We start from the raw sequence: 25,791 nt of genomic DNA, 5'->3' as shown, positions 1-25,791 counted from the left end.
TTTTGTTAAATTCTCTCTAAGTCAATTATTTGTACTTTTTTTTAAACTTTCATTAATTAAATTATTTTCATTTTACGTTGTTATTTTTCTTTGTTTCCGTTCAATTTGTCGTGTTGCAAAATGATCCTGCCAATAAGAGTTAAAACAAATATCGTCATCACAAAACTGGGATTTCGATTAATTTCGTTCATTATTTTTGGGAAGTTTTATTTATTTTTGCGCTGTGTCGACTGTTGGATGTATGTAAATGAAATGTGCGGAACTGGATATCACATGAATGCCTCAAGCGTTGATTTTTTATTAAAAACATATAACATTTTTCTATGCGACTGGGACAATGCAAAATCGTCCACATGTAATAGTGAATGCTTTTTGAAGTCAAAATCGCACAAAGCTTTTTGAAATATTTACATTCTTTTGTAGCAAATAATATTTTGTAAATTATATGTTCAGCTGTGCAGTGCAAGCGTTTCCAGGTGATTATTCAAAGAAATTTGCCGACTGAGATTTGAGTAAAATATTTCCATTTTTTGCATTAAATGCAGATGCACAACCGAAATGAAACTGTCATGCATTATGCAAGTCTCTTAACAATGTAGCAGACCGCCAACAACAACAAAACTGCATAAAAAATGTTGTGTAAAAAATAAATTGTCTGCAGCGTTGAGTACTTGCTATGTACTAGAACAGGGGAAACAAAATACACTAAATTAGCATAATATTTAATAGCCCCAGTACATAGTCGTTTTTCAATTCTAATACGATTTGATTTAAGGAAATGGTATGGAAAAATATTTACGGCAAACTCATATTTCAAATTGTCATTTTTCCAGTCGAGCCACTAAAGTTAAACTTTGTCGTTATCGTTTTCATTCAGAACACGCTTTTATTCCTGGAGTTTTGGAAATATCGATTTCAGTTTAGTGCCCAAAGGACGATTTCAGTTGACATAATTTATTTCATTGCGGATTTTACCTTTTTTTACACGAACTTCGTGGTTGAAAGCAAACAAACAACTTATTTGAAAGTCATGCAGTAATTCTTTGGATAATTTATTTCAAAACAGTGTAAATGACGAGAGGATGTTTAGAAAAACAATGTTGTTTTGTTCAGTTTTTTTATATTCTTTTAGCTACTTACAAGATATTCATTTAAATTTGGTCGTGCTTTACTTTAGCAGCTTATCTGATTACAAATCTCTTCCTTAAAGAACTGCAAAACTGCTTTTAAAAAACAAACAAAAACGTAGACTAAAGATAAAGTTAATACTAGAGAGACTAAAGAGACGATTTGCTAAAGCAAGCAACACAGAGAGTGGAAATGAACCAAAGATAGAAGAAAGAACACATAGATAATAGAACGAGAAATCGGATGAAAAAGCAAACGGCACAATTCAAGTCGAAATCGCAACAAAGCTTAATAATAACTCAATGATATGGAGCGAGGCATAAAGAGCAAGAAAGATGAAGATGAATATAATGAAGCCTAAACAATAGTTATGAGGCCAGACACCAGCAGAAAAACATGCAAATAGATACAAACGAGGCAAAAAGAAAACAAAAAAAAACAAGAAAAAGCTGGAGGTCAGAACAAGATATTTCATCATCAAACTTTTCCTCAATGGAAGACCGAAATGTAAAAAGTGGAAAACAAATACTTGAAAACAATCTTTTTTCGTAACAAAAGATTAAGAAACCTAAAATCAGTCCCTGATGGAGAAATAAAAGATTTTGAAACGAATTCCCGTTTTCGGCATCAAATCGATGGAAATTTACAGTTTCTTTGGAAGCGAAATGTATTGTTTCCTTCCGTGTATAGCAGACAGCCCATATCAGTCATTGACTGCGATTTTCAAATCAGACGAGAATTGGAATATGCTGACACCGAGTTTTGGTCTAAATTTAGCTGCGAATGGAATCGATAAAGAAAAATGCGAAATATCCGAACATGCTTTGAATGAGGAAGGTGTTCGAATAGCTGAGAAGTGGTGGATAATATTTTAAAGGAATAACTTGAAATGGTTGCTCGTTTTTCATGCAGAGATGTTGTGGATACTGAGCAAGGGTGTGGAATTTTCTGGGTAGCTTAAACGGCAGTCAATTTACAGTTTCTCTGTTGGATCAAGGCAATTTTACTTGATTCACCTGCGACGCAAAGAATAATTGAAATTTACAAAACTGGCTTTAAATCACCATTAACAGACATTGCAGTAATTTCCTGGCTTTGATTTATTCATATTTCCGCTGCTGTTAATAGGATCTTCACAATTAGACGCTGCATTTCCCGCTTGCAGGATTTAACTTTCCGGCATCTCATGGCAATATTTCAACTGACTCCCCACCTGATATTTATACATGCATTGTCATATTTACTCGACAATATAATGGATTAGATGTGCTTAGTATTCTTATCTGAACTCGTTTTCTGATGGGTAGTTTAGGGAATTCTACAGTGAAAAACGTGAACATTTAATTGAAAACATGCCCGTATATTTTCTATGCCCTGCACGACGAGGACACGTGTAAACTGGATTTGTTGGATTATGTGCATATTTCCTCCTGAAGGTTGATTTTTTAAATAAATTGAGATACTGGCTTTTGGCAATTTAAAAAAACGTCTGTCTGGGTTTTTATACTGATGCTTGCAAAAACAGGCCATTGGTTTATCAAGCAGCGAAGCATATTTGGTTGCTCTTTTTCAATAATTTGATTTTATTGTTCTGATGTTAGGTGAATTAGTGCCATTTCTACAAACATTTTTTTGATTCACCTTACTTCCCACATTGAAACAAAAACAACTGAAAACCCTCGAAAATTCCATGTTAACGTCTTAGCTAATTAAGTTCGGATAACATAACTACTTTTGAGACCATAGAACCACAAACGTGACGCAAAAACACACAAAAAACCGGCAGAAAATGGATTTTGGCTCGACTAACTTCCAGCCACTATTGCGCCAAGTTTCTCTATTTAATGGCCCGAAAGCAAATCGCTAATATTTCACACTGCCAGAGGATCTTAAAGCATTCATTTTGGAAGAAACGACTGCAAAATGGGTTAAACCAAAAAGACGAATTGCTACGCAAATCGGACAGATGTTTTGTTAAAAATTATTTTAAATTATCTCGAGGGAGAATAAAGCCTTCAATTGGAGCACAAATTTCATATTCCATGCGAAATTCCAAATATTTTGGTTATGTTACGTTCCATGCAGGTTTTAAGTCAAAATAATTAATTTTTATATTTTGATTTTGTTTAATTGATAGTTGTGAAAAGTTGCACTATTTTATAGTGGATTCTCACCTCTTCTGTCAGAAATATTTGGTTACTTTTTGTTCCGTTCTTGCTCTATTTCAGTTACTTGAATTATTTCCTTTGTTCTTTCTAAAAGATCTTTCCACCGCGTTTCAGGTGTTTTTCTCATTTGCGTTTACTTAATGGCAATTTTTATGTGCGTATGTAATTGTTTAAGTTGTTGTCTGCAATTAATAAAGTCCGTTGCGATTGACGCTTTTTCGTTTGGTTCTCTGAAGCAACTTTGTCATTATCTTCTCCTGATTCTTAATTTTCTTCGGTTTTTTCCTGCTTGTCACATTTCATGGTATGCTGGTTTTCCCAAAATTTTGATTTTGTTTAACTGTTAAGTTGAAAAGATCTACTGTTTTGTAGCGGATGATTTTGCTTGGATTCTCACCTCGTTTGTTTCAGAATTTTTCGGTTACTTTTCGTTCCTTTCTTGCTCAATTTCAGTTATTTGAATTAAATATTTAGTTTGTTCTCAAACATATTTCGACTGTGTTTCATCTGTTTTTCTCATTCGCGTTCGTTTAACTGCAGTTTTCCTGTATGCAATTTATTATTTAATTTGTTGTCTGAGATTGATGACGTCACGTGCGATTGACACTTTTTAGTTCGTTTCTCTGAAGCACCTTTGTCATTTTCTGTTCCTGATTCTTACTTTTCTTCTGTTTTTCCCTGCTTGTCGCATTTCATTTTATGCTGGTTTTCCCAAAATTTTGATTTTGTCTATAATTCGTAAGTTTGAAACGTTTCTCTATTATATAGTGGGTGAATTTGCATGGGTTCTCACCTCTTTCGTTGATAATTTTTGTGGTTTCTTTTGCATTCTTTCTTGCTCTATTTCAGTTACTTAAATTATTTATTATGATCTTTCTAAAACATATTTCCACCATGTTTCATGTGTTTTTCTCATTTGCGTTCACATTATTGCATTTTTTAGGTGCCCATGCATTTTATTATTTAAATTGTTGTCTGAGAATAATGAACCTTATCATTTTCTGCTCCTGATTGTTAACATTGCTGTATTTGTTCCTGCTTGTCGCATTTAATTGTTCGGAAGCCTTCTCAAAACGTATATTTTGTTCAATTAAAAATTCTAAAAATGTAGAACATTTCATATTGGATGGTTTATTGATAGTTCTTCTTGAATTGTAACTTATTTTGTTGGAAAATTGTGTGGCACTTTTAGTTAGTTTGCTTGCCATATTTTAGCTTTTAAAATTATCTGCTTAGTTCTTTACAAAAAATATTTCCACTGTATTTCATGTGCTTTACTCTTGCCTAGTTGATTGACATTTTATTTTTCTTCAATGCTGTTTTCGCATCTTTTTCTTTATCATCTTGTTGCTTTAGATAAACATTCGAATATGAAAATAAAACGTTTGTTATGTTGCCCTCAATGCGGGGTTGAAATCAAATTAATTCTCGAAAGAAGGTTCAAATAGTGTGCTAATGCTTGAAAATTCCATCGTTCCCTTTAGTGAAAGTATTTATAACAAACTGAAGGTTACAAAAAATAGTTAAATTAGTAGATGAAATAACGGTTTGCTTGGCTGTTAAAAGACGATTCATTAATTTAAGCTAAAACGTTTCAAACTTTTGGGAACAGATCGAAGTTGACCAAAACGCAAAAGCAAAATTGCCACAAAAATAAAACTAAAACTTAATAGTTTATAAAACAAACAGTATATACGATACTGTCCACAGTGATTAATCGAATTCGAATAGAAACACGCGTTATACAAAAACCAGATATTATTTGAAAAATCTAGATTTTTATTGCAGGAAATTGTTTATGTAAACTTTAAAAATTCATAAATAAGACAGCAACATCAATTTGATCTTTTGACATAAACAGATTAACAGTGAACCCAAAAGAAGCGGCACCTCCATTAAACAGATCGTAAATATAAAGTAAACTTTCTATCAAACATCAGTTATCTAAACTTTGTACCATGCAGATGCAAACTTTTTCTTATCGAGCCTGGAAATATATTATTTTCAAAATTCCAAGTAAAGAAACTCCCCAAAGTGCACATACTCCACAACATGGTAAATTTCATAGATCAATTTTTCCTTGAGTAGAAGCTGGCGCTCTTTCCTCACTCAGCTTTTTCAACACTGTTGAGCAATATTGATGTTTTCTTAATATGCGGTTGGTTTCAAGCACATTTGCGTTATTCCGCCTCCGAGCTGTTAACTCTTAGTTTGTCAAATGACTTTGAGGCAACTGAGTTGAAAAGTTCTTCGAGCATGTGACAAGAAAATAATTGCATGCGGATGAGATTTTGCATTCTTCTGGCATTTAAATTAGAAGCCGCAAGAACAATGTCTGAACTGCACACAGATCGTGATCCGATTTTACACTTTGTTATTTGCATTTGGGTTTCAACCAACATTTTCCATGCGGACTGAATTCAAAAAGTACCTGAAAAATCAGCCGGAATGCTTTTATATGATTGGAACACTGGAGAGTACACTTTGAGTAATTTTCGTGCCGAGTAAAGTGCGTTCTTCATGTTTATTTAATATTTACTTTAATCTGAAAATCGTCGCAAAGAACGTAAGTTTGCCCTTTGGATGGCGCAGCATTAAAATGTGGTTTGGTACCTATTTAGATTCATAAAATCCTAAATATTAAAAAACATTTAAATATAATTCTTCACAAAATTCTACACAAAACAATATTTTGATTAAGTTAACAAAACTTAAACTTAAAAAGTAACCAAGTCACAGTCAACCGTCAAGTCACAGTCAACTTTCTTATGTAATCAGAGGAAAAAACAATGCTTAATAAAATGTGCTACAAGTCTTTAAACAATGTTATTGGGAATTCGTATTGAGATGATTCTGTTAGACATAGAAAATTCTAAAATTGTGCGGGGAATATTCAAAAACGTGTCATGAATTTTAAAATACTTCCAAAGGGCCATTAACATCGGAAAGGTAGGCAATTCATACTAATGGCGGCAAAATGATGTGAACATAGGCGATTTGTATTTAGGCGACCTGATCGAAATCTTTATGCGCCGTGGTGGAGAGAAAAGAAATCTTGTATAATTTAAAGTAAGAAAGAATACGAAAAACGTTGTGAATTAACGAAATTTTCATGCCTTTTTAATGTTGCTTCTTGTGATTGGCACAATTGCTTAAGATGAAAATTTCACACTTAACATGAACGGAGAAACTGCACATCGAAGATAAGTGATAAGCCAGGCGCAAAACCATGTAAAAGTGGAAAGGCGTTCAATAACGGACTGTCGAGTCGGATTAGAAGTAAACAACTAAAATGCACCATCAATAAAACTATGTTGTTAGCTTAATGCATCCAAATCCAACAAGCTATTGACAAGTTGGTGGCGAAAGAGGCGAACACAAATACAGAACTAAATCTAAATACAGTGGAAAATAATAGAAAATTTAATTGCCCTGCAATTGCGACTCAAAGTCTTAGCTTTGTCTTTAATTTTACTAAATCTATTGTTTCCTTAATACAATTTTACTATTTATTATTTTGCAAATTAAACTAAGGCAGTTAACTGAATAATAAAAAGCTGAAAAAAAAACAGAGAACGAATTTAGAAAATATGCAATCAGTGCCTTAACAAAACGTATAAAGAAAAGACTTGGAGCATAAGAGGAAAATGAAAATATGGGTGGTCTAGGCAAGTGAACGTAAGAGAGAGAAGCACATAAAGCACATTGGAAATATATGTTTTGGAAGCAACGAAGCAGATAATTTAAAGTAGTGAAATACAACAAGAGAAGTAACTAATAGTAACACAAAATTTGCAATTTAAAAATCATCAGCAAACCGTCCAACATAAAATAATGGACATTTTCGAAATGATCATTTTAAAAAAATGAACATTTTGAGAAAATTATCAAGCAATAAAATGCGACAAGCAGGAAAAAACAGAGCAATGTTAGAAACCGAGAGCAGAAAATAACAGTTGCTTGAGCGAAATGAAATATAAAGTGTAAATCGCAAGGGACTTTACCATTAATCTCAGACAACAACTTTAATAATAAAATGCACATCCAAAAAACTGCAATAAAGTGAACGCAAATGATAAAAAAAAACAAAAACTACAGTGGAAAGATGCTTTAGGTAGAAAAAATATATTTTAAATAACTGAAATAGAGATATAAAAAATATATCAACAAAAGAGGTAAGAACCCAAGGAAAACCATCCACTATAAAATAGTGAAACCTTTCAAACTTATCAATTAGACCAAATGAAAATGTTTACAAAACTGTCAAGCATGAGAAACAGCAGAAAATTAAGAACCAGGAGCAGAAATTACAAAGTTGGTTCAGAGAAACGAACTAAAAAGTGTCAATTGCATGTGACTTCACTAATACCAGACAACAACTTAAGTAACAAAATGCACCCCTAAAAACTGCAATAAAGTAAAGAAAATGTGCAAAGTGGAAATAAGAAAAACACATCAAACATAGTGGGAAGATGTTTTAGAAAAAACAAATTAAATAATTCAAGCAACTGAAATAGAGCAAGAACCGGACGCAAAATAACAAAAATAATATTTCCAAAAGAGGTGAGAAACCAAGCAAAACCATTCACTATAAAATAGTAAGAACTTTCCAACTTATCTATTAAACAACATCAAAGTTTTGAGAAAACTGGCAAGTAGCGAAATGAGGCAAGCAGAAAAAAACTGAGGAATATTAAGAATCATGAGCAGAAAAGGACACAGTTGCTTCAGAGGAATGAACTAAAAAGTGTCAATCCTAAGTGATTACATTTAATCTCAGACAACAACTTTAATAATAAAATGTGCACTCAAAAAACTGCAATAAAGGGAACGCAAATCACAAAAACACATGAAGCACTATGGAAAGATGTTTTAGAAAGAACAAAGTAAATAATTCAAGCAACTGAAATAGAGCCAGAAAGGAATGAAAAATAACAAAAACATTCTTAACAAAAGAGGTGAAAACCCAAGCAAAATTATGCACTATAAAATTGTTGAAGAAACGAACGAAAAGTGAACAAAAGAAAGCAGAACTCACTTAAAACGATTCACTATAAAATAGTAAAACTTACCAATTAAACAAAATCAAAATTTTGAGGAAAATATTTAAATATCTAAACTAAATGAGGCAAGCAGGAAAAAACGGAGGAATTAAGAACCAGCAGCAGAAAATTAAAAAGTTGCTTCGGAGGAACAATATAAAGAGTGACTACAAAATAAGGGAGTAAAGTGCAGTACTATAAACTGCGATAGAACACATTGTAGACGAAAATATAAATGAATGAATGAAAGCAGCTGTAAAAAAGTGCAGCCTTCAAACAAAATGGGAATTATTTGAAATTGCAAATGAAGTAGTTAATTCTTAAAATGCACACACAAACAACGAGCACAAGGATTACTTTGAAAAGATGAAAAACAACTGTTAAAACCTGAGAATATTACTTTAAATCAATATGAAACAAAAACCTTCAACAAAAAAAATTAAGAAATAATTTAGACAAAACCAACCATGAAAATTTTAGTGAAAAAATCAATGAAATGTCAGACTAAATTATCCTAACTGTGACACCGAGCACAACAGAAAGCATTAAATGGAAAACTAGTAAAGAAATAAAGTAATTTTTAAAATTGTTAGAATAAGTATATTATTCGAATTCTAGTAAAAAAAGAAAGAAATTGCCAAGAAATCATAGAAAGTGTTAAGACGAAAACTGGACAAATACACAAAGTTTAGGTTAGAAACAAATTACAAATGAACACCACGCAAACATTGCAAAAAAATTAGTTCTTGGAAAGAGGATCTTGAAAAGAAGTATTAAGAACAAAACTAGACAAATGGACGAACTTTAGTTTGTCTATTTAAATTTAACGAGGAATATAACAGCAAAGTAAATTAAAAATGAGGCCAATACAAAAATTGCAGAAAAATTAATTTAGAAAATTTTAAAGATTGTCACTAGGATGACATTTTTGTTCGATCTAAGCTTCCTCATTCTGTTTATTTTGGAATTTAATAACTCCTTTATAGTGTTAATTTGGGGCTTTTAGAACTTTTAGACTTTTTCAGTCAACAAAATAAACACTTGACCTTAGATTAGAAAGGTTTATTGAATGAACCTTCACAAATCTTTTATAATTTATTTTATACCCAGTATGTTCGCAAAAATATCAAAGCAAATAAGAAAAACACATGAAACACAGTGCCTATGGGTATAAGAAATAATAAAGTATAAAATGGAAAGAACTGAAAAATATCAAGAAAGGAACGAAAGATATTGTAACGGAAATGGCCTGGGGTACTCACGTTTGGAATGGGGGATCGAAATTCATGGTATTTCAGTAAATGGGAGCCCAGCCCCATTTGGGCCCCATTTACTGTCAAATATGACACTGACGAGCGGGAAGTTTCGCACCTGTTCTGGAGATTTCTAGAACTATCTGGAATACCTGGAGAAAAGGATATAAGCGACGACGAGAACCAGACGGGGGAGAGTGAAGTGACAGCCGCGCCTGAGTGCAGAAGAAGTTAAACCCGCGAGTCGGAAATCCGTGTTTTCCGTGTGTTATTGTTATCGTTTGTGAAGTTGACATTAATTTTAGAAGTTAGTTTGTTCCTGTTCCGTAGTTAAAGTTGTACCGAGTGGAATAAAAGTTGTAACCAGAAGAAAGAGTTTTAATACTCGGCCATCCACGGTACAATATCAAAAAATTTGCCAATGAAAGAAGTAACAACCCATGCAAAATCATTCGCTATAAATCAGTGAAACTTTTCAAACTTATCAATTAAGATAAAATCAAAATTTCGAGAAAACAGAGGAATATTAACAATCAGAAGCAGAATAGAGAGCGCACAACCAAGTATTAAATAGAAAACTAGCAGAGAAAGAAAACAATTTAAAAATTTGTTAGAATAAGTAAATTAAGCATCAAAAAGCCCAGCTTTCAAGAAAAATCTGAAAAACAAGTGTTAAGAACAAAACCAAACAAATAGACAACGTTTAGTATAGAAACAAATAAAAAATTAACACAACGCAAACATTGCAAAAAAATTAATTTAGTCGAATTCTGGTAACAAAATAGTTAAATTGTAAAGAAAACATAAAAACTTGCCTGTCAAGAGAAACTTGGAAATCAAGTGTTAAGAACCAAACTAGACAAATAGACAAAGTTTAGTTTAGAAAGAAATTGAAAATTAACACAACGCAAACATTGTAAAGAAATAAATTTTGTCGAATTCCATATTAGAAAATAATGAAATTGCAAATAAAACTCGAAAAAAGCTTAGCGTTCAAGAAAAATTGCGAAAACAAGTGTTAGAACAAAACTAGATAAATACACAAATTTTAGTTATGAAACAGATTAAAAATGAATACATCGCAAACGTTGCAGGGAAATAGATTTAGACGCATTCTAGTAGCAAAATAATGAAATTGCAAATAAAACATAAAAAGGCTCACGTTTCAAGAGAAATATTGAAAGCAAATGTTAAGAAGAAAACTAGACAAACAGAGAAACTTCAGTTTGTCTATTTAAATTTATTGAGGATTATAACAGCGAAACAAATTAAAAATGAACACAACGCAAACATTGCAAAAACTTCGTTCAGAAAGTTTTGAAAATAGCCATTAGAATAGCATTTTAATTAAATTGAAATTGGCTCATTCCGTTGATTTTGGAATTTAAAAACTGCTATCTTGTATCCTAAGGTGTGGCTTTTAGAAAACCGTTGTGACTTTTTCAGACAACATAATAATCACTCCACCCGAGAGTAGAGAGTTTTATTGAATGAACCTTCATAAAACTCGAATAATTTATGCAATAATCACTATTTTCGCAAAAATTTCAACGGTAGACCTTTGACAGTTAAATAAAAGCAAACCTTTTATAAGACACCCGTCGATCCGATTAACATTTCAGTAGGTGACATTTTACGTTGCTTTAAGCGCACCAAATAGAGCTTTCAATGCCACTTGATCAAACGTGCGAAACAGATTAAAGCGTCGTAGTGTCATAAAAGCGCTTCAAAGGAATCTGAAAAATGTCGAACTTATTTCGATGGCAGGAAGGTCTATTAGCAAAATCGGAAATTTCGGAATTCCCCGGAGAATATTCAAGACGTGTTCTACGGCACTTAATAGACTTATAAGGGTTAATTGTGTCAAAGGGCTTCGCAATTTCGTCTGATACTAGTTCACTTTCCTCCCATTTATTCTGCTTCTATTAATATTATTAATATTATATTCTTTTGTTGTTCCCATTGAAAGTCTCCTTTAGTTATTTCACTCTTAATTACGAAATCAAAATTCTATTCCATCCTGAAAACTAATTCAGTCCAGAAGAGAATATTGCCAGCTTTAAACTGTCATATTAAATTAATGCTGAGTAATTATGGAAACCATTAAAAATTAAATAGATATTCTTTGGGACACCGACTTATTGAACGAGATTTTAATTATGTTCTAAGTCGTGCTTAGCTGAGGGAAGCAGATACTCATTAAAATTCGAAAAGTGTAGTCTATTGCGTGCAACTCAACTCCTTTAATTAAAGAAAATGAACACTTCAACACGATACTTTCCTCCGGGCCAGAATCCCTTATTAGCAGGAAGAGACGTTAGTGTTTTGGGAATGTGATATTGCTCCCGGTTATAGAAAATCCATATTTTTCGTTGGGATTTTTGCTCGGCTCGCGCTAATCGAGTGCTGGACTTAGTTTGCTCTTTTTTCTTTCTCTTGTTTTGCGATTTTGTGTTAATATCGAACGCATTGATTTTTATCGCGCGCCTTGGCTGCATTGCATAATAATTCAATGTGGGTTACAAGGCAATAGTAGCAGGTTCACAAAGTACTAGACGATATTCAGCTTGCAAATAAGGTGGCCTAGTTTCATGATTAAGTAAGTTCGAGCATTATCGAGGCAAATAATTTGCCTCTGACATGCTTTGGCAGACAAAAACAATTATCGCTCAAACGGGACTTAATGATTAATCAGATGATAATTCGAACATAAACTATCTTATAATTAATTGGATGATGAATTGATTATTGTTTTCCTACTATCTGAGACGTTGATTAGAATGTATTTGTGTAAGTAAGTTGGAAATGAGTGCATAGGGCGTATTAAGCAAACTAAGGAATGATTTAGACAAAACTCGTTGAACGACGAACATTTTAAAGAATAGTGAAAAGATCAAAATGTCACACAAACTACCTTGACTGTGTCTGTAAAACAGAGCCTTAAATTAAAAACGGTTAGTAAGGAGAAACATTCGTACATACCTTGGGATAAGAAATTAAATTAACTAGACGAATGTTATTAACAAAAGAGTGGAACGCAAAGGAAACATCAGGCAAACAGCTACTAGCTTTGATCAGTGGAGACAACAGCAGTTCAGAATTATAAATATATTTACTAACGACTTTGTTCAGATATTCCCAAAGTCCCCGAGAGTAATAGTCAGTATTACAAACCAAATTACAATTCAGTATGTGAAAATCATGCCAAGTTTGTAAATTTAACGTAGAAAAGTGCTCGGTCCAATGCACAACGTTGGTTCATTGTCATTTATTCATACGATTTTGCTATATCAGCAGAAAACCTCGTTAACTAAGCAGATTAAAACTGAATACAGCGACAAAAACAAATTAAGGATATAAGGGGGTGAGCCAAAGTTTTTACAGAAATGTATTCAACATATTTGCAAAAGTATCATTAAGACCTGAATAAAACTTCTAAAGTTAGTGAATTTTTAATTTAGCTCCATGTCATAATTTCACAGTTTATGATTCCGCTTCAATTCATTCAACAGGCAATTAAAGTGAAATTTAAGATATTTGTATCGAATAGTTGCACCCAAATGCCTGAACGCGATACTATTAATGATACGTATTGAATTAGGGACCTAAGAAAATTAACTCACATCAAGCAAATTAAGGAATAATTAATACAAAACCAGTTGACCCACGAACATTTTAATGAATAGATAAAGGAGCAAAAAACCAGCCTAACTATTTTAACTGTGTCTGTAAAACAGAGCGCAAAACAAAGGTTGAAAGGGATAAGCTGTGATTTAACGAATAGAAACAAAGGAGATAATTAGACACAACCAGTTAAGAATTATGAAAAGTTATACTAACCACCTTTTTTTATTTATTAACGTCTAAGGAAATCCATAGAAACTAAACGAAATATTCAATACTAAATGCCAAATTATACATCAATATGGGCAAATCACGTCAAATTCAGAAATTTTACGAATAAAAGTGCTCGGTCCGATCTAGAAGGTTAGTTCATTGCTATTTTCCCATAACATTTCACTCATAACTTCAGAGAACCTCCTTCACTAATCAATGAATACAACAGCAAAACAGTTTAAAACTGAATACAGCGACAAATTAAGAATATATGAAAGTGCGACAAACATAGCATAAAATTTGTTTGGCATATTTCAAAAATTATTGTTCAGACCTGCATAAAGCGTCTATAATTAGAGAATATTTAATTTGAGTCTATGTTATATCAGCAGAATGTATGATTCGCCTTTTATTTTCAACAAGTGATTAAATTGAAATATGATGCTATTTTGAGTGAACTTTTGCTCTTAAATCAATGTCTGAGAACAGTAATGTTGTAATAAAATTAATGCAATTAGAGAACTGAGAAAATTAACTCACTATTTGGAAATTAAGAAACGGTTAGGACGAGACCAATTAAACGACGAACCTTTTAGTGAACAAATAAAGGATCAAAACTATACTAAAATAGTTCTACTGTGGCTGCAAAACAAAGCCTGAAAGCGAAAACTAGTAGAGGAGAAAAAAATTCGTAAGAGTCTTAGAACAAGGAAATAAAATAATTATCCGAATTATTCCAACAAAAGTATAGAATGCATGGAAAACATCAAGGAACAGTTTCCATAATTGAAAACCTCCAAAAGTTGAAAATTATATGACGAACATTTCCGTTAATAAAACTTATTCTTTGAACATTTGCATTTCCATTTATTTAATTCACTCAGTTATGACACATTTTATACATTTTTGCTCTGCACAGACTCTTTAAGAAGTGTTGGCTTTAAAAGACGGTCTCTAATTTTGTTTCAAAACCCTTTGAGTTCCTTATTAGGAGACCGAAAGATTCCGTCAATGTTTGTGGCAGGATCCAGTCAACACCTGACAAAACAGTTGTTGTATTATTGAACTCTGACATACCGAGTGGTAGAATCTTATGTTTATTTAAATAAAATCGCCTTCAACAACGCGATTTTTAAAACTATTGACTTTGGAGTAAGAAATGCGACTGTAAAGGTCGATTGTTTTTGTTTAAAATGCAGATGCTCAGTTTTAGTTGCACGCAACTAAAAAAGTGTGATTTGAAGTCGTTGAAAATTCAGTATGAAAGTTTAAATTTTGAGCTGGAAATTATCATATTGAATGTGATTTGTTGGAATGCATGTATTAGGTGGAAACAAGCAAATTTTGCAGTTCACAACGTAAAATAAAACCAACCTATTTTGTAACCTTTTAAAGCAAAAATCCGCATAAATTGCCCAAAAATATAGTAATTGACCCGAAGCTCAAAATTCAGTCTATAAAAGTGTTCGTTTCAAAAGTTGCCAACTTTGTCCTTTCATTTAGTTTCCGTTAATATTGATATTGAACTGATTCAAGATTTAATGTCAATATAACGCTGTAGAGCTTTTCAAGCTTAAAATAGTAATTTCATGATGTTTCCTGAAACTAAAGTTGTCGAATTACAGAGCTGGTGCTTGTTCCTCTCGAATAAAAAAATCATGAGATACTTAGGAAAACGCATATATTAAAAGCATCAAAGTTTCAATGCCTCTAGGCCGGTTATAGTTCAGCCCCGTTCTGCATCAAATAGTCGTTTTCTGACGACTACTTTAGCTCACTATAAGTACATAAATTAAGCTAAAATGATGGATTTAATCCACAGGTGATTCATAATCAACGTCTCTGAACGGCCATAGAAAAACCGAAAGCAGTTTTTGACTACGATCACAACAAAATCACAAACTTTCAGTCTAAACTTTATGAAGAAACAGTTTTAGATTCATTGCTTAAAATTTCCAGCAAAACTGGATCTTCCGCAATTTTCCTTCATGTCCATCTTGCTGTGGGGACGGGAAACAAACGCAACAAACAGAGCCTTTAAATACATTATCAAAATACATTTATTTTGTGGGAAGTGGGTGAAGGATGAAGAACATAGTCCGGAAATCGAAGCCAAGTATGGAAATATGGCCCAAGCAAAAATTGAAAAATTTACAAAAATTTCATGTGCAGATTAAGCAACTGCCCTTGCTAAATTCGCAGAAGAACCACAGATATTTTTAAACCACCTGAACGTTCTGTGAACAGAATAGAAGCTGAAAACGAGCACTAAAAAGGAATTTGTACGAAAACTAGTTAAAACCGAAACCCACAAGCAAATGTAATGCAAACCAGCGGATTACAAAACAAACCACTAAAAAATAATATACGTTTAAAACAATAGTTCTATGGATTGGACGGCTAGATACTGAAAGAAGAATGTCTAAAGAAACGACAATTCTTCGGGATAAAATGTTATCAAAGAAGTTATATAAGTTCCCTAAATAGTTCCCTAACCCGATAAGACTAATGGAAACATATTTATTTAAGATGATAAAAATAATAATGGAAGGGCAAACGAGAGAAAAACTGATTGGTGCAGCAGATGGTAAGAGTATAAGATGAAAATTTAAGTGTGGGTTATTGGTCCATTTCAAGCGAGCACTAATAAAGTGAGGCACTGGAAGAAGCAAAAGATGATTTAGGTAACAAAATTCTAGTTGAAGGCGGAAAGCTGTGTCTTTGACACGAAAAGTTCAATTTGTCCTTCATATTTGAATTATTTTTATACAAAATAAATTATGTACCTACAACTCTGTAATTGTGCAAGGATTCGCACGTATCATCTCGACTTTTTCAGCTGATTTTATTCAGTATTTGAATCCACAGTTTCAATGCCACTATAAAATATTATATTGGCAAGTTAGCGTTTATCTTCCGGAAAATTTCTACCAGGAATTATAATTGAGACAACAATGCCTCTCTTAGCTTTTATGAAGTTTTTTGGCTTTTCAGCAATGTTTGTCAAAGTTCTCCAACAAGTTTTCAAGTTTATGTATTTAGTTGTCAGAATCTTAAACTAAAGACCAAAACTTTCATGGACACTTTGGGAAAATTCTCAATTATTTCCTTGTCCAACCGGTAAATTTTTGCATGTGCCTAAATAAATAACTAATTTTCACTCACCCAATCGCGAGCAAATTTCCAACTTAAACCCAGTCAATTGCACCAATCACCTAAACGCGACGCAACTTGAAACTTTTCAATTTCGCGCGTAATGCAAAATTTCCAGCCAACGCTATTCGATTACGGAAAAGCTCAATTGGAACATCGTAACGATACTAACGTTAACATACACCGTCGGCGTCGGGGCGCTAAACCATTGCGCACGCTCAGCCCGAACTCTTTTTCGACTCCTGCATGTACAAGACGTTCGCATTAGTGCTGGAAAACCGAAAAAGCGGACAGAGCAGAATGTAACACGAATTAACTCCTCGTTGATAAGATAAATGCAAACATGGCGAAGGTAAAGTTAACAGAATCGCCGCCGAACAGAACTACTGGGTAGTTTAAAGGAATTTCCTAAAATATTTTTGTTATTTGCGCACCTCAGCGTGGTGCTTCTGGCTCGGTGTATTACTAAATAAATCCCCTGTTTGCATTTTTTGTCGATCAAGAACAGCAGGCAAATAATGCTCAAGAAATACATTTGCAAGGGAATCAAAGTCGAGCAAACATTGCTCGCCTGGAGTTTTATTTGCAAATGTACGTCCTTTTTTTGGGGGGGCACCCAAAAGCCAGAACTCATCCAGTGGAGAGGTTCCAGTCAACTGGAAGAAAGCGTTTAAAAATAGCAGGACTCTGTACACAGAGGCTTGACGTTGCCTCACTCAGAAGAGTTGATGATAAATGCTTCATTAGCACATGACCAGAGAATCAGAAGTAATCAGCAGGGACAAGCATCATTGGCGATTCAGATGAACAATCTTAACAGCTGGAACTTTAAACTTTTGGTCATCAGCAAACAATACGAAGAAATCAAAACGCCAATGGAAAGTGCGGGAGTGGAGTGCAACCAAAAGTCCAACAAATTATGGCTGATTTACGATCCCACGATTGTTAAATAAAAAATGATCAAACATCAAACACTTTTCGGCCAGAGTAATTCGAAATTAATTCAGTGCTAATGAGAAATTATCTCTTTCAACAGCAAACTTTAAGATTTTAAGGAATGAGGCTCCTTGTCGCGCTCAAATTCATGAACCGACTCATTCTGTATTTTGGCTACTTGATCCCTTAAACCTTGTGGATTAGCAATTTTAGGTTTCGATGCTTGTTCTGAATTACGCCGATTAGGCAGAACGGTTTTGTTGAGAAAATCTGCGGTAATTTTTCCGCATTTGTCAACTTACTATCGGCCGTCTGATGTTTAGAATTAATTATTTTCGTAATCGGTGGTTAGAATTGGAAGTTGGCTTCTATTTCCCATGCCTGGATGGAACATTAACAAGAAATTTTATAAGAAATTACGAAGTTTGACGTTGATGAAACATGAACAGAAGATTAAGAAGAAGATGAAAGAAGATATTTAGATAGTGTGTGGAAACTGAAACTTCCATGCAACAAACTCACAGTAACCATAATCACTGAGCGTTAATCCTGATCTAAATTTCCCGTCCTCAACTCGAAGATAAGTTAATTCTATTAAAATCCCAATTAGATTTCTGTCTATTGAAATTACATGTGCGAGCACATTTCCAATGGTGCGGTGAGTGTAATCGCGGATTCAGCAATTTTGAGGGAAGCGTGGTTTTTTTCAATTTTCCGGGATTTAAATATGTATTTACTGCAAAGCGTGCACAACAAAACAACACTGAAACAATCGGAAACATTTACTTTATACTATTGGGGCTCAAATTTTTGTTATGAAAATTGTACATATCCTATGGCCGTTTTCATTACTGTTCATTGTTTTCCATCAGATGTAACTTTAATCTGCTCTTGGGACTATGCAAAATAGCATTCGATTGTATGTGTTTATATTATAATTGTTAAGAATAATTAGAAAACAGTATATTGTTTCCAAATAATTTATATTTTTGTGTTTTAACGCTAAACTTTTTGCTTTTCATATACATTTGACTATTATCCATTCAGTATGTTTTCGTTTAACTAAAAATTGTGGGTTTAAACTTACTGCAGACGGAAATTTGGCAACAGAGGTAGCAGAACATATGCAGAATATAGAATATCCGGTTTGGGGATTAATTTTCGTGATTCCCCAAGTTTATTTCCGGGAATCCGATTGCAAAACAGCATGTTCTATTCAGATGGGGCTAAAACAACGTATCTATTTCTCCATTTATTATTGTTTCATTTGCTTTTGCTGTTTAAGATAGGAAATATCACTTTAAAAAATCTATTGAAAAACTGTTTGCAATTGTTCAATTTCACAGTTTGAGTTTTCAATAAAATTGAGGATAAAGTTTCAACTGGTATCACAAATTTTAATTCCATATAAGTCCACATTTTTCCGCAGTTTAAGAAAACTGTCGCAAGAAGTATACGTACAAAGATTTTTCAAATGGGTGCCAGACGAACAAACGAAAATCACCGAAAACCGAAGAAATAATGTAAATAACAGAAGCGAATGCAAAAATGGCTTAAAACAGTAGTGAGAATCACAATAAACGATGCTGCATAAATAGCAAAATATTAGCATATATTATTATTAGAGGCGATTGTAAGAGTGACTGAGAATAATATTGTAACGGAAATGGCCTGGGGTACTCAGGTTTGGAATGGGGGATCGAAATTCATGGTATTTCAGTAAATGGGAGCCCCATTTGGGCCCCATTTACTGTCAAATATGACGCTGACAAGCGGGAAGTTTCGCACCTGTTCTGGAGATTTTGAGAACTATCGGGGTACCTGGAGAAAACTATATAAGCGACGAGGAGAACCAGACAGGGAGAGTGAAGTGACAGCAACGACCGGGTGCAGAAGAGAGTTAACCCCGCGAGTCGGAAAAGCGAGTTTTCCGCCTGTTATTGTTACTGTTTGTGAAGTTGACGGTAATTTTGAAGCTAGTTTGTTCCTGTTCCGTAGTTAAAGTTATACCGAGTGGAATAAAAGTTGGAAGAAGAAGAAAGAGTTGGATACTCGGCCATCCACGGTACAATATAAAACTATCCAGACAGGAACCAGAATCACACTGAAGACGCAAGAACTTATATAAATGAAGGAGGCAAATACATACATAAATCTGCTCAAAGAATAAATGCAGAAAGTTTCAAAGTAGACCACACCAAGAAATGAAAATCGCTGAAAACCCCAGAAATAATATAAATGAAAGAGGCGAATACGTACATCAAACTGCTAAAAGAAAAAATGAAGAAACTTTTAAAGTGGACCTGACTCAGAAACGAAAATCACTGCAGACTTAAGAAATACTGTAAAGGAAAGATGCGCATGCAAAAATGATTTATACAGAACAAACTGACTTCAACAGAACAAAATCTAAAGAAGAGTCGTAAACACAATCATAAATATACACTTAGCAGAATACATAAAACTTTTAGATTTTTAGTCTAGTTTATTACTTCAGAAACTTTTAAAGTAGTCCAGATCAACAAACGAACATAACTGTAGACCTAATAAATAATGTAAATGAAACAAAAAATAATAAAATAAAACAAAAGGGTGTGAGTGCAAAACACAATAAGAGATGCACAATTAGCAGAAAAAAAATTATTTTTCGAGCAAAATAATTACAGTTATTAATAACTTTTTCTATAAAAGGACTGACTTGAGTTTAGTTTACCACTAGAGTATTCTAGAAATATGCGAAAATAATTGCGCGAATAATTCCCTTATTAACTTAAAAAACCGCCGGTATTTTGTGAAAATATCAAAGCGTTAAAGTTTAATATTTAAACCTGCACATGCAAATCATTCATCCGTTAATGGCATCTAATGGAAAAATAATCCACCAAAATTTAGTGAGTTTTCCACCGAATGACACTAAAAGTAATCTTTCAAAATATGGAGCCAAAAATACGCGTGATTCGAGCGGCAGTTATTAAAATTATTAATAATGGAACGCGGTTGTTTCCTTTGCGAAATTGGATTAATTAGCCACTGAACGTTTTCGATTAGAACTAGCGCACTTAAGCTAATTTCATATTCTGTTAGCATTTGATTTATCAAACCCTTAAGATCAGTATTGTGGCAACAGCATGAATATTCATCACAGTTTCAAATCGGGTCAAAATCCGGAACTTGGTTTGCAGTATAAATTTACAACAAATAATTATTAACTTCATTACTTATTCATCCGAGGAATTTGATTATGCGATTCGTAATTGATCAACATAGCACATTTTGCAAACTTCGTTAAAACATTAACGACATGTTGATGCATTCGGACCGGCAAATCCGATTTTACATTGTGCATTTGTAATCGAAAATTCTCATTTTCCGAGTGGAGAGCCATCCTTTGTTTTTCTAGATCTTTAAGAACTTCATTATGGCGAAGTTCATGAATATGCAATGTGAGTCGGATTAGGGCCGACATTACAAGTGGATTTAGCACTAGACGGTAACCATCATTATACAGAATGAAATTTTAGTTTTATTTTTTATGGACGAAATTAAATGCGAGATAATTTTTTATTACTTTTTTAATAAGCTGTACGATGCTTCTGGGGCGATAACTGCAAGATGCTGTTAATACGTTATAATATAATTCACTCATACAGGGTGATTCCAAATTGGCTCACTTATAGAGTACGAGAAAAATATTGAAATTTTTTTTCGATAATTTGTAGGACACATTAACAGTAAAAAATTGAATTTCATCTTTGTTATTAAGCATTATTTTCCAGAGGTCCCACGTTTGATTGGAAGACTATTGGAATACTTTGGAATAATTTTTGATATTAAAAACGTTCTCTTCTACAAGTTCTTGATGAAAAGTCAAAGCGGCAATGATGTTTTTTTCTCATCAACAGATAGTTTTTTTCAATAATAACAATAATTTGTCAAACTGCGACTTACTTTGAAGCTGCTTTCACGAATTTGCTGATATGCGATTAGTTCAGGGGAAATGCTGATAACATAGCAGAAGCTGAAAGAAGTCACGTCAACAAAGGGCGAGGAGAGTGGTTCCAGGAAGATAGTGGACGACAATCGATGTTCCGGTTCCAGACACAGAGGAACAAGTATTGGATATAATTGCAGCAGAGCCTTTCCCAGGTACCAAATAAATACCAGGAAGGGCTACAATTCCTACCACGTATGTAAGATACACACAGCACAAGGACCACTACCACATGGATTATACCATTGGATTACTGAACACTGGTACAAAATGAGCAGGAGTTAATTATCCAAATACGAAAAGCTGCTCGATAACAGTGGTTAATGAGGAGATTACAGAGACACTAACTTGTTTCGACTTCATGACTCAAATGTATTTTTATTTGTAAACATAAATTCGAGATTATGAGGATATTTCAACGAACATGACAGTTGACATTTCGAAGTACGTTCCACTGTTAACAAATCCTGTTGAATTTACCGTTTATCCTTGTCTATTTTATTGTCACTCTGTATTACATGGTTACCGTAGTTTTCAATAATTACGAAGCGACAGGTATTTCCGTAATGTTAATTAGGGATATTACCTTGAAAAACATTGTTGCCGTCTTTTTGATATAGTTTTTTGAAAATTTCTCAGTATTTAGTAACATTTATTTCTTTTTTCGGACTCCAGAGGATTTAGGCCCATTTTCAATCACCCTGTATACAGGGTGGTTTTTTAGTGCGAGAGAGTTCTTGACGCACAAAGTGCGCACATTTTAAAATTGTTTTATATGATACAGAGTGTCTCAGAAAAGCGAGACAAGATCAAAGGGTATTTTTTTAAATAAAACTACCCATTTTCCATTAGCTCATGGAATGCAGCTTGAAACGTTGCTTATTCACCGTAAATTGTTTTTTTCTTACTTCCGACGTTAGCAGATTATCGCCATTTAAGTGAAAGTTTGCTTAAAACCATGGTATCTAAAAATTCATTGTAGAAGCAACAAAAAAGCAGTGAAAGATCCAAAAAATACTTCTTTTCAATAGCCACAGATCCGTTAAGAATTCTGATGAAACAAAATATCAATACAATGCACAATATTGTACAGGGTGTTAACAATGTGGACTTAAATCTAAAACGTTTTAACGCAATATAGCTTTTGTGTATCAATGGAAGCGTTTCAAGCTGCATTCCATAAGCTACTGAAAAATTGGTAGTTCTATTTAAAACATACACTTTGATCTTGCCTCGCTTTTCTGAGACACTCTGTATCATATAAAATATTTAAAAAATGTGCGCACTTTGCGCTCAAAGATCTTTTATATGAAACTATTTTTCGAAACTTCAACACCAACGAAACAATGGACTTTCTCGCATTAAAAAAAACCACTCTGTATTTTAATCGATTTGGGCGACACGCTTATGAAGATTGTAGCCACGCGTGCTAGCGAAACATCAGGAGCAATGCATATTATTTCTGACAAATATATGGACGTCTCCTTTGTGTGCTTATTTATTAGCAGATTTGAGAGTGCAATAAAATAACTTTCTTCGCTTTAAGATCGCCTTTCAATTCAATCTCTTTTAAACATAAGCAGCCCTAGACCCGCCCTAAGCCAGCCCTAGACTAGCTTTTATAATTTTTTTTTATGCTACTACTGAAAGTTTCTTGCCCGAATTATTCAAATATGTTGCTAATGTGGTTCTATGTTCCACACGGCGATCTTGTCGCTGCTTTAGCCACTTGCCCCGAAAGAACTTTTTTCTCTTGAACACACATTTTTTTCTGCATCCGCTTATTTTTTAGTACTTTGTAAAGCATACAAATTACGTACCAAACCTTAGAATTTATTTGGATATTTTCTGTGATTCCCTGTTTTTGATTGTATTTTATTTAACTTCGAAAAGAACGTAATATTCAAATACGCTTTTGAATTTTTCCACCATGTAACGAACAGGCATTTATTTTGAGCGATTTATAAAATGTTGATTAAAATGTATAACTTTTTCAAAACCGTGGTTTTCTTGCGTCTTAATCAGACCTGAGGAAAACAGTCATTGTATTTCCTTCAAATCTTAAATTAACGTATCATTCACAATATATTTTGATATTTTTCCCGACTCCGAAGGAGCAATTGTGCAATTACCGCTGTAATTTTTCGATAATTGCACACTTCAAGCGGGCAGATTATCATACGAAGGAAATATTCACAATAAGTTTTTGTATTTTTCCGCCATGTAAAACACAAGAAAACGAAGCGAACAAAAAGTTGATTAAAATTAGCATTTTTTAAAAACAGTTCTATTTCTTCCCTCTTAATCAGACGTGAGCTGCCTGGATGAGAACATTTTTTATTATTTGGCGCAGAATTTAATTCTTTAGAAATGCATGTTTTCTTCGCGTCTGATTGATCACAAATAAGTTTATAAACAGGTGAGAAAATGATGAATTTTGAATATTGAAAAATCATACATACATTTAAATTCTAGTTAATTTTCGTGTTTAAATCAAAGCTTAATTATGATTCACAAAAAGTCAATATTTTCTGCGGCCATGTAAAGAAAAACCATTCAGGGCGCTTTATGCAGAGTGAATAAAATGTGTAACTTTTTCAAAAACTGTAACGCGTTTGCCTCTGAATCTGACGTATAAAATTTTTGTCTTTTAAAAAAATAGCGATTTTCCTTACGTCTGATTGAGAGGCATAAGGGGGCGAGGAAATTCAAAGGGAAGACAACCATTTTTCAGTCCAAATACCCATCAAAAAGAATTTGAAAATGAAGAGAAATAAGCAATGAAACAATAAATATTTTCGTAAAATCAATAGTAAATCACACTGATCCAAATTAACGGAAGCCTGGTCAAGTAATTAGCAATGCAACCAAATTATCTTATTTTTTGACTCATGAGTAGGTCAAAATCAGTATCTGACCACAGGGGGGCGATTTCAACTGAAAAAAAAATACAGAATTGTTTCACCTTTTGATAATAATAATAAAAATGCAGTTGCAAGCGAAAACTTTATTGGAATTAGATCCTTTACATAACAAAAGTTTCGTCGATTGTAACTTTTGTTAGCTGAACCAGATAAATTTGGCTATAATTTTTCGCACTGGAGAATATTAAATAAATTATTTCAATAACCTTTCCTAAAATGTCGGTATGTTGTATCAAAAATTGACCATAAATTAATAACTCGGAGTCCGTTGTTTCGTCCCGTTTTCACTGGCTATAATTAATTTGCAACAAAAACTAAATCGATGCACGAGTGACTGCCATATTTGTAATTCCAATTGAACACTCCAAACAGTCCAAACATGAAAAAACTATTAATCGGCAAATCCGTAATCGCCAGCAGCAAAAACGTTAATCAGTTTTCCTGCAGAGAAACAAACTTTGATCCGTATACTCATGTCCAGTAATGCATACATTTAGCTAATCGGTTACTTTGTGTTCGGTTATTTGCTCTGCGATAATCAGCAACTGTTATTAAAATTATTATTCAATGTTCAGCCCATTTCTATTCCGATTCGACGCTCTCATCGAAGTGACTTTCCTCTGTCGAATTTTGATTTAAATTCAATTTATATTCATATTTCCTTGCTCGCCAATCTAAAACTCTTTTTACCATACGAATGTTTCGAAATTTCAATCCGCTAGAGATAAAACGGGGTCGTGATTTTACGAAAATGCAATCGATTGGACAGTTTTGCAAGCTAACTGAGAAACTGAGCTGCACGTTCAATTAAAGCAAAATTTGTCAATTTCGAACGGAAATCCGTGTCAGATTGTAAATGAGTTAAGGAGAGGCTAGAAAGGACAAGATGAAAATTGATAATTATAATGCGAATTTGAGCGAGCAAAGCATAACAAGCCAAGTATTTATTATCACAATATTTCTGCATAAGCAACTCAAAGTGGCATTACTGCAAAGTACAAAAAGTGTTACGGTTAAGCAATGGCCGCAAAAATTAAATTTGGAAATTAAAATAAACCAGTTTATTTTCATAGTTTTACGTGAGCATGCTTTTATTATCACGACTTCCACTACATCCTCCCTTTTCGGGTTCGATTAAGAGCAAAGCTCCAGGTTTCTCATAATGAAAGAACAACATGGAAAACGTAAAATGCATAAATATACATAAAATAGTTGAAATGAAGTATAATTATTAACAATGTAAGATAGTGCAAATCTCGAGGTTCGCCAACCTCAGCGCTCAAAGCCAGCGGTCGCTAATTTCCGGCTAAACCCAGCTAACGAGAGCTAATGTGCTCGGAACCGGTCCTGGGATCGTCT

At 33.4% G+C, this 25,791-nt stretch overlaps 1 protein-coding gene and 1 long non-coding RNA gene across 2 annotated transcripts in view; one reads left to right on the top strand and one right to left on the bottom strand.

The window, feature by feature from the left end:
* LOC109535457 (alkaline phosphatase) overlaps window positions 1–16,760 on the bottom strand; it is a gene marked incomplete in the record, with an annotated part of 238,968 nt that extends 222,208 nt beyond the window's left edge. The window contains 1 exon segment of the mRNA XM_048665554.1: window positions 16,594–16,760.
* On the top strand, window positions 13,465–14,280 carry LOC125504128. The gene is made up of 2 exons (XR_007281290.1): window positions 13,465–13,578; window positions 14,025–14,280. It is a non-coding gene; the product is annotated as an uncharacterized LOC125504128 (long non-coding RNA).
* Window positions 16,761–25,791: the final 9,031 nt, after the last annotated feature.

Source organism: Dendroctonus ponderosae, unplaced genomic scaffold (genome assembly GCF_020466585.1).
Source record: "Dendroctonus ponderosae isolate FM_Combo_2020 unplaced genomic scaffold, Dpon_F_20191213v2 Dpon_F_20191213_1, whole genome shotgun sequence".
In the NCBI taxonomy this organism is placed as follows: domain Eukaryota; kingdom Metazoa; phylum Arthropoda; class Insecta; order Coleoptera; family Curculionidae; genus Dendroctonus; species Dendroctonus ponderosae.
Note: the sequence above shows the minus strand (reverse complement) of the source record. Positions and strands in the feature narration are given on the sequence as shown.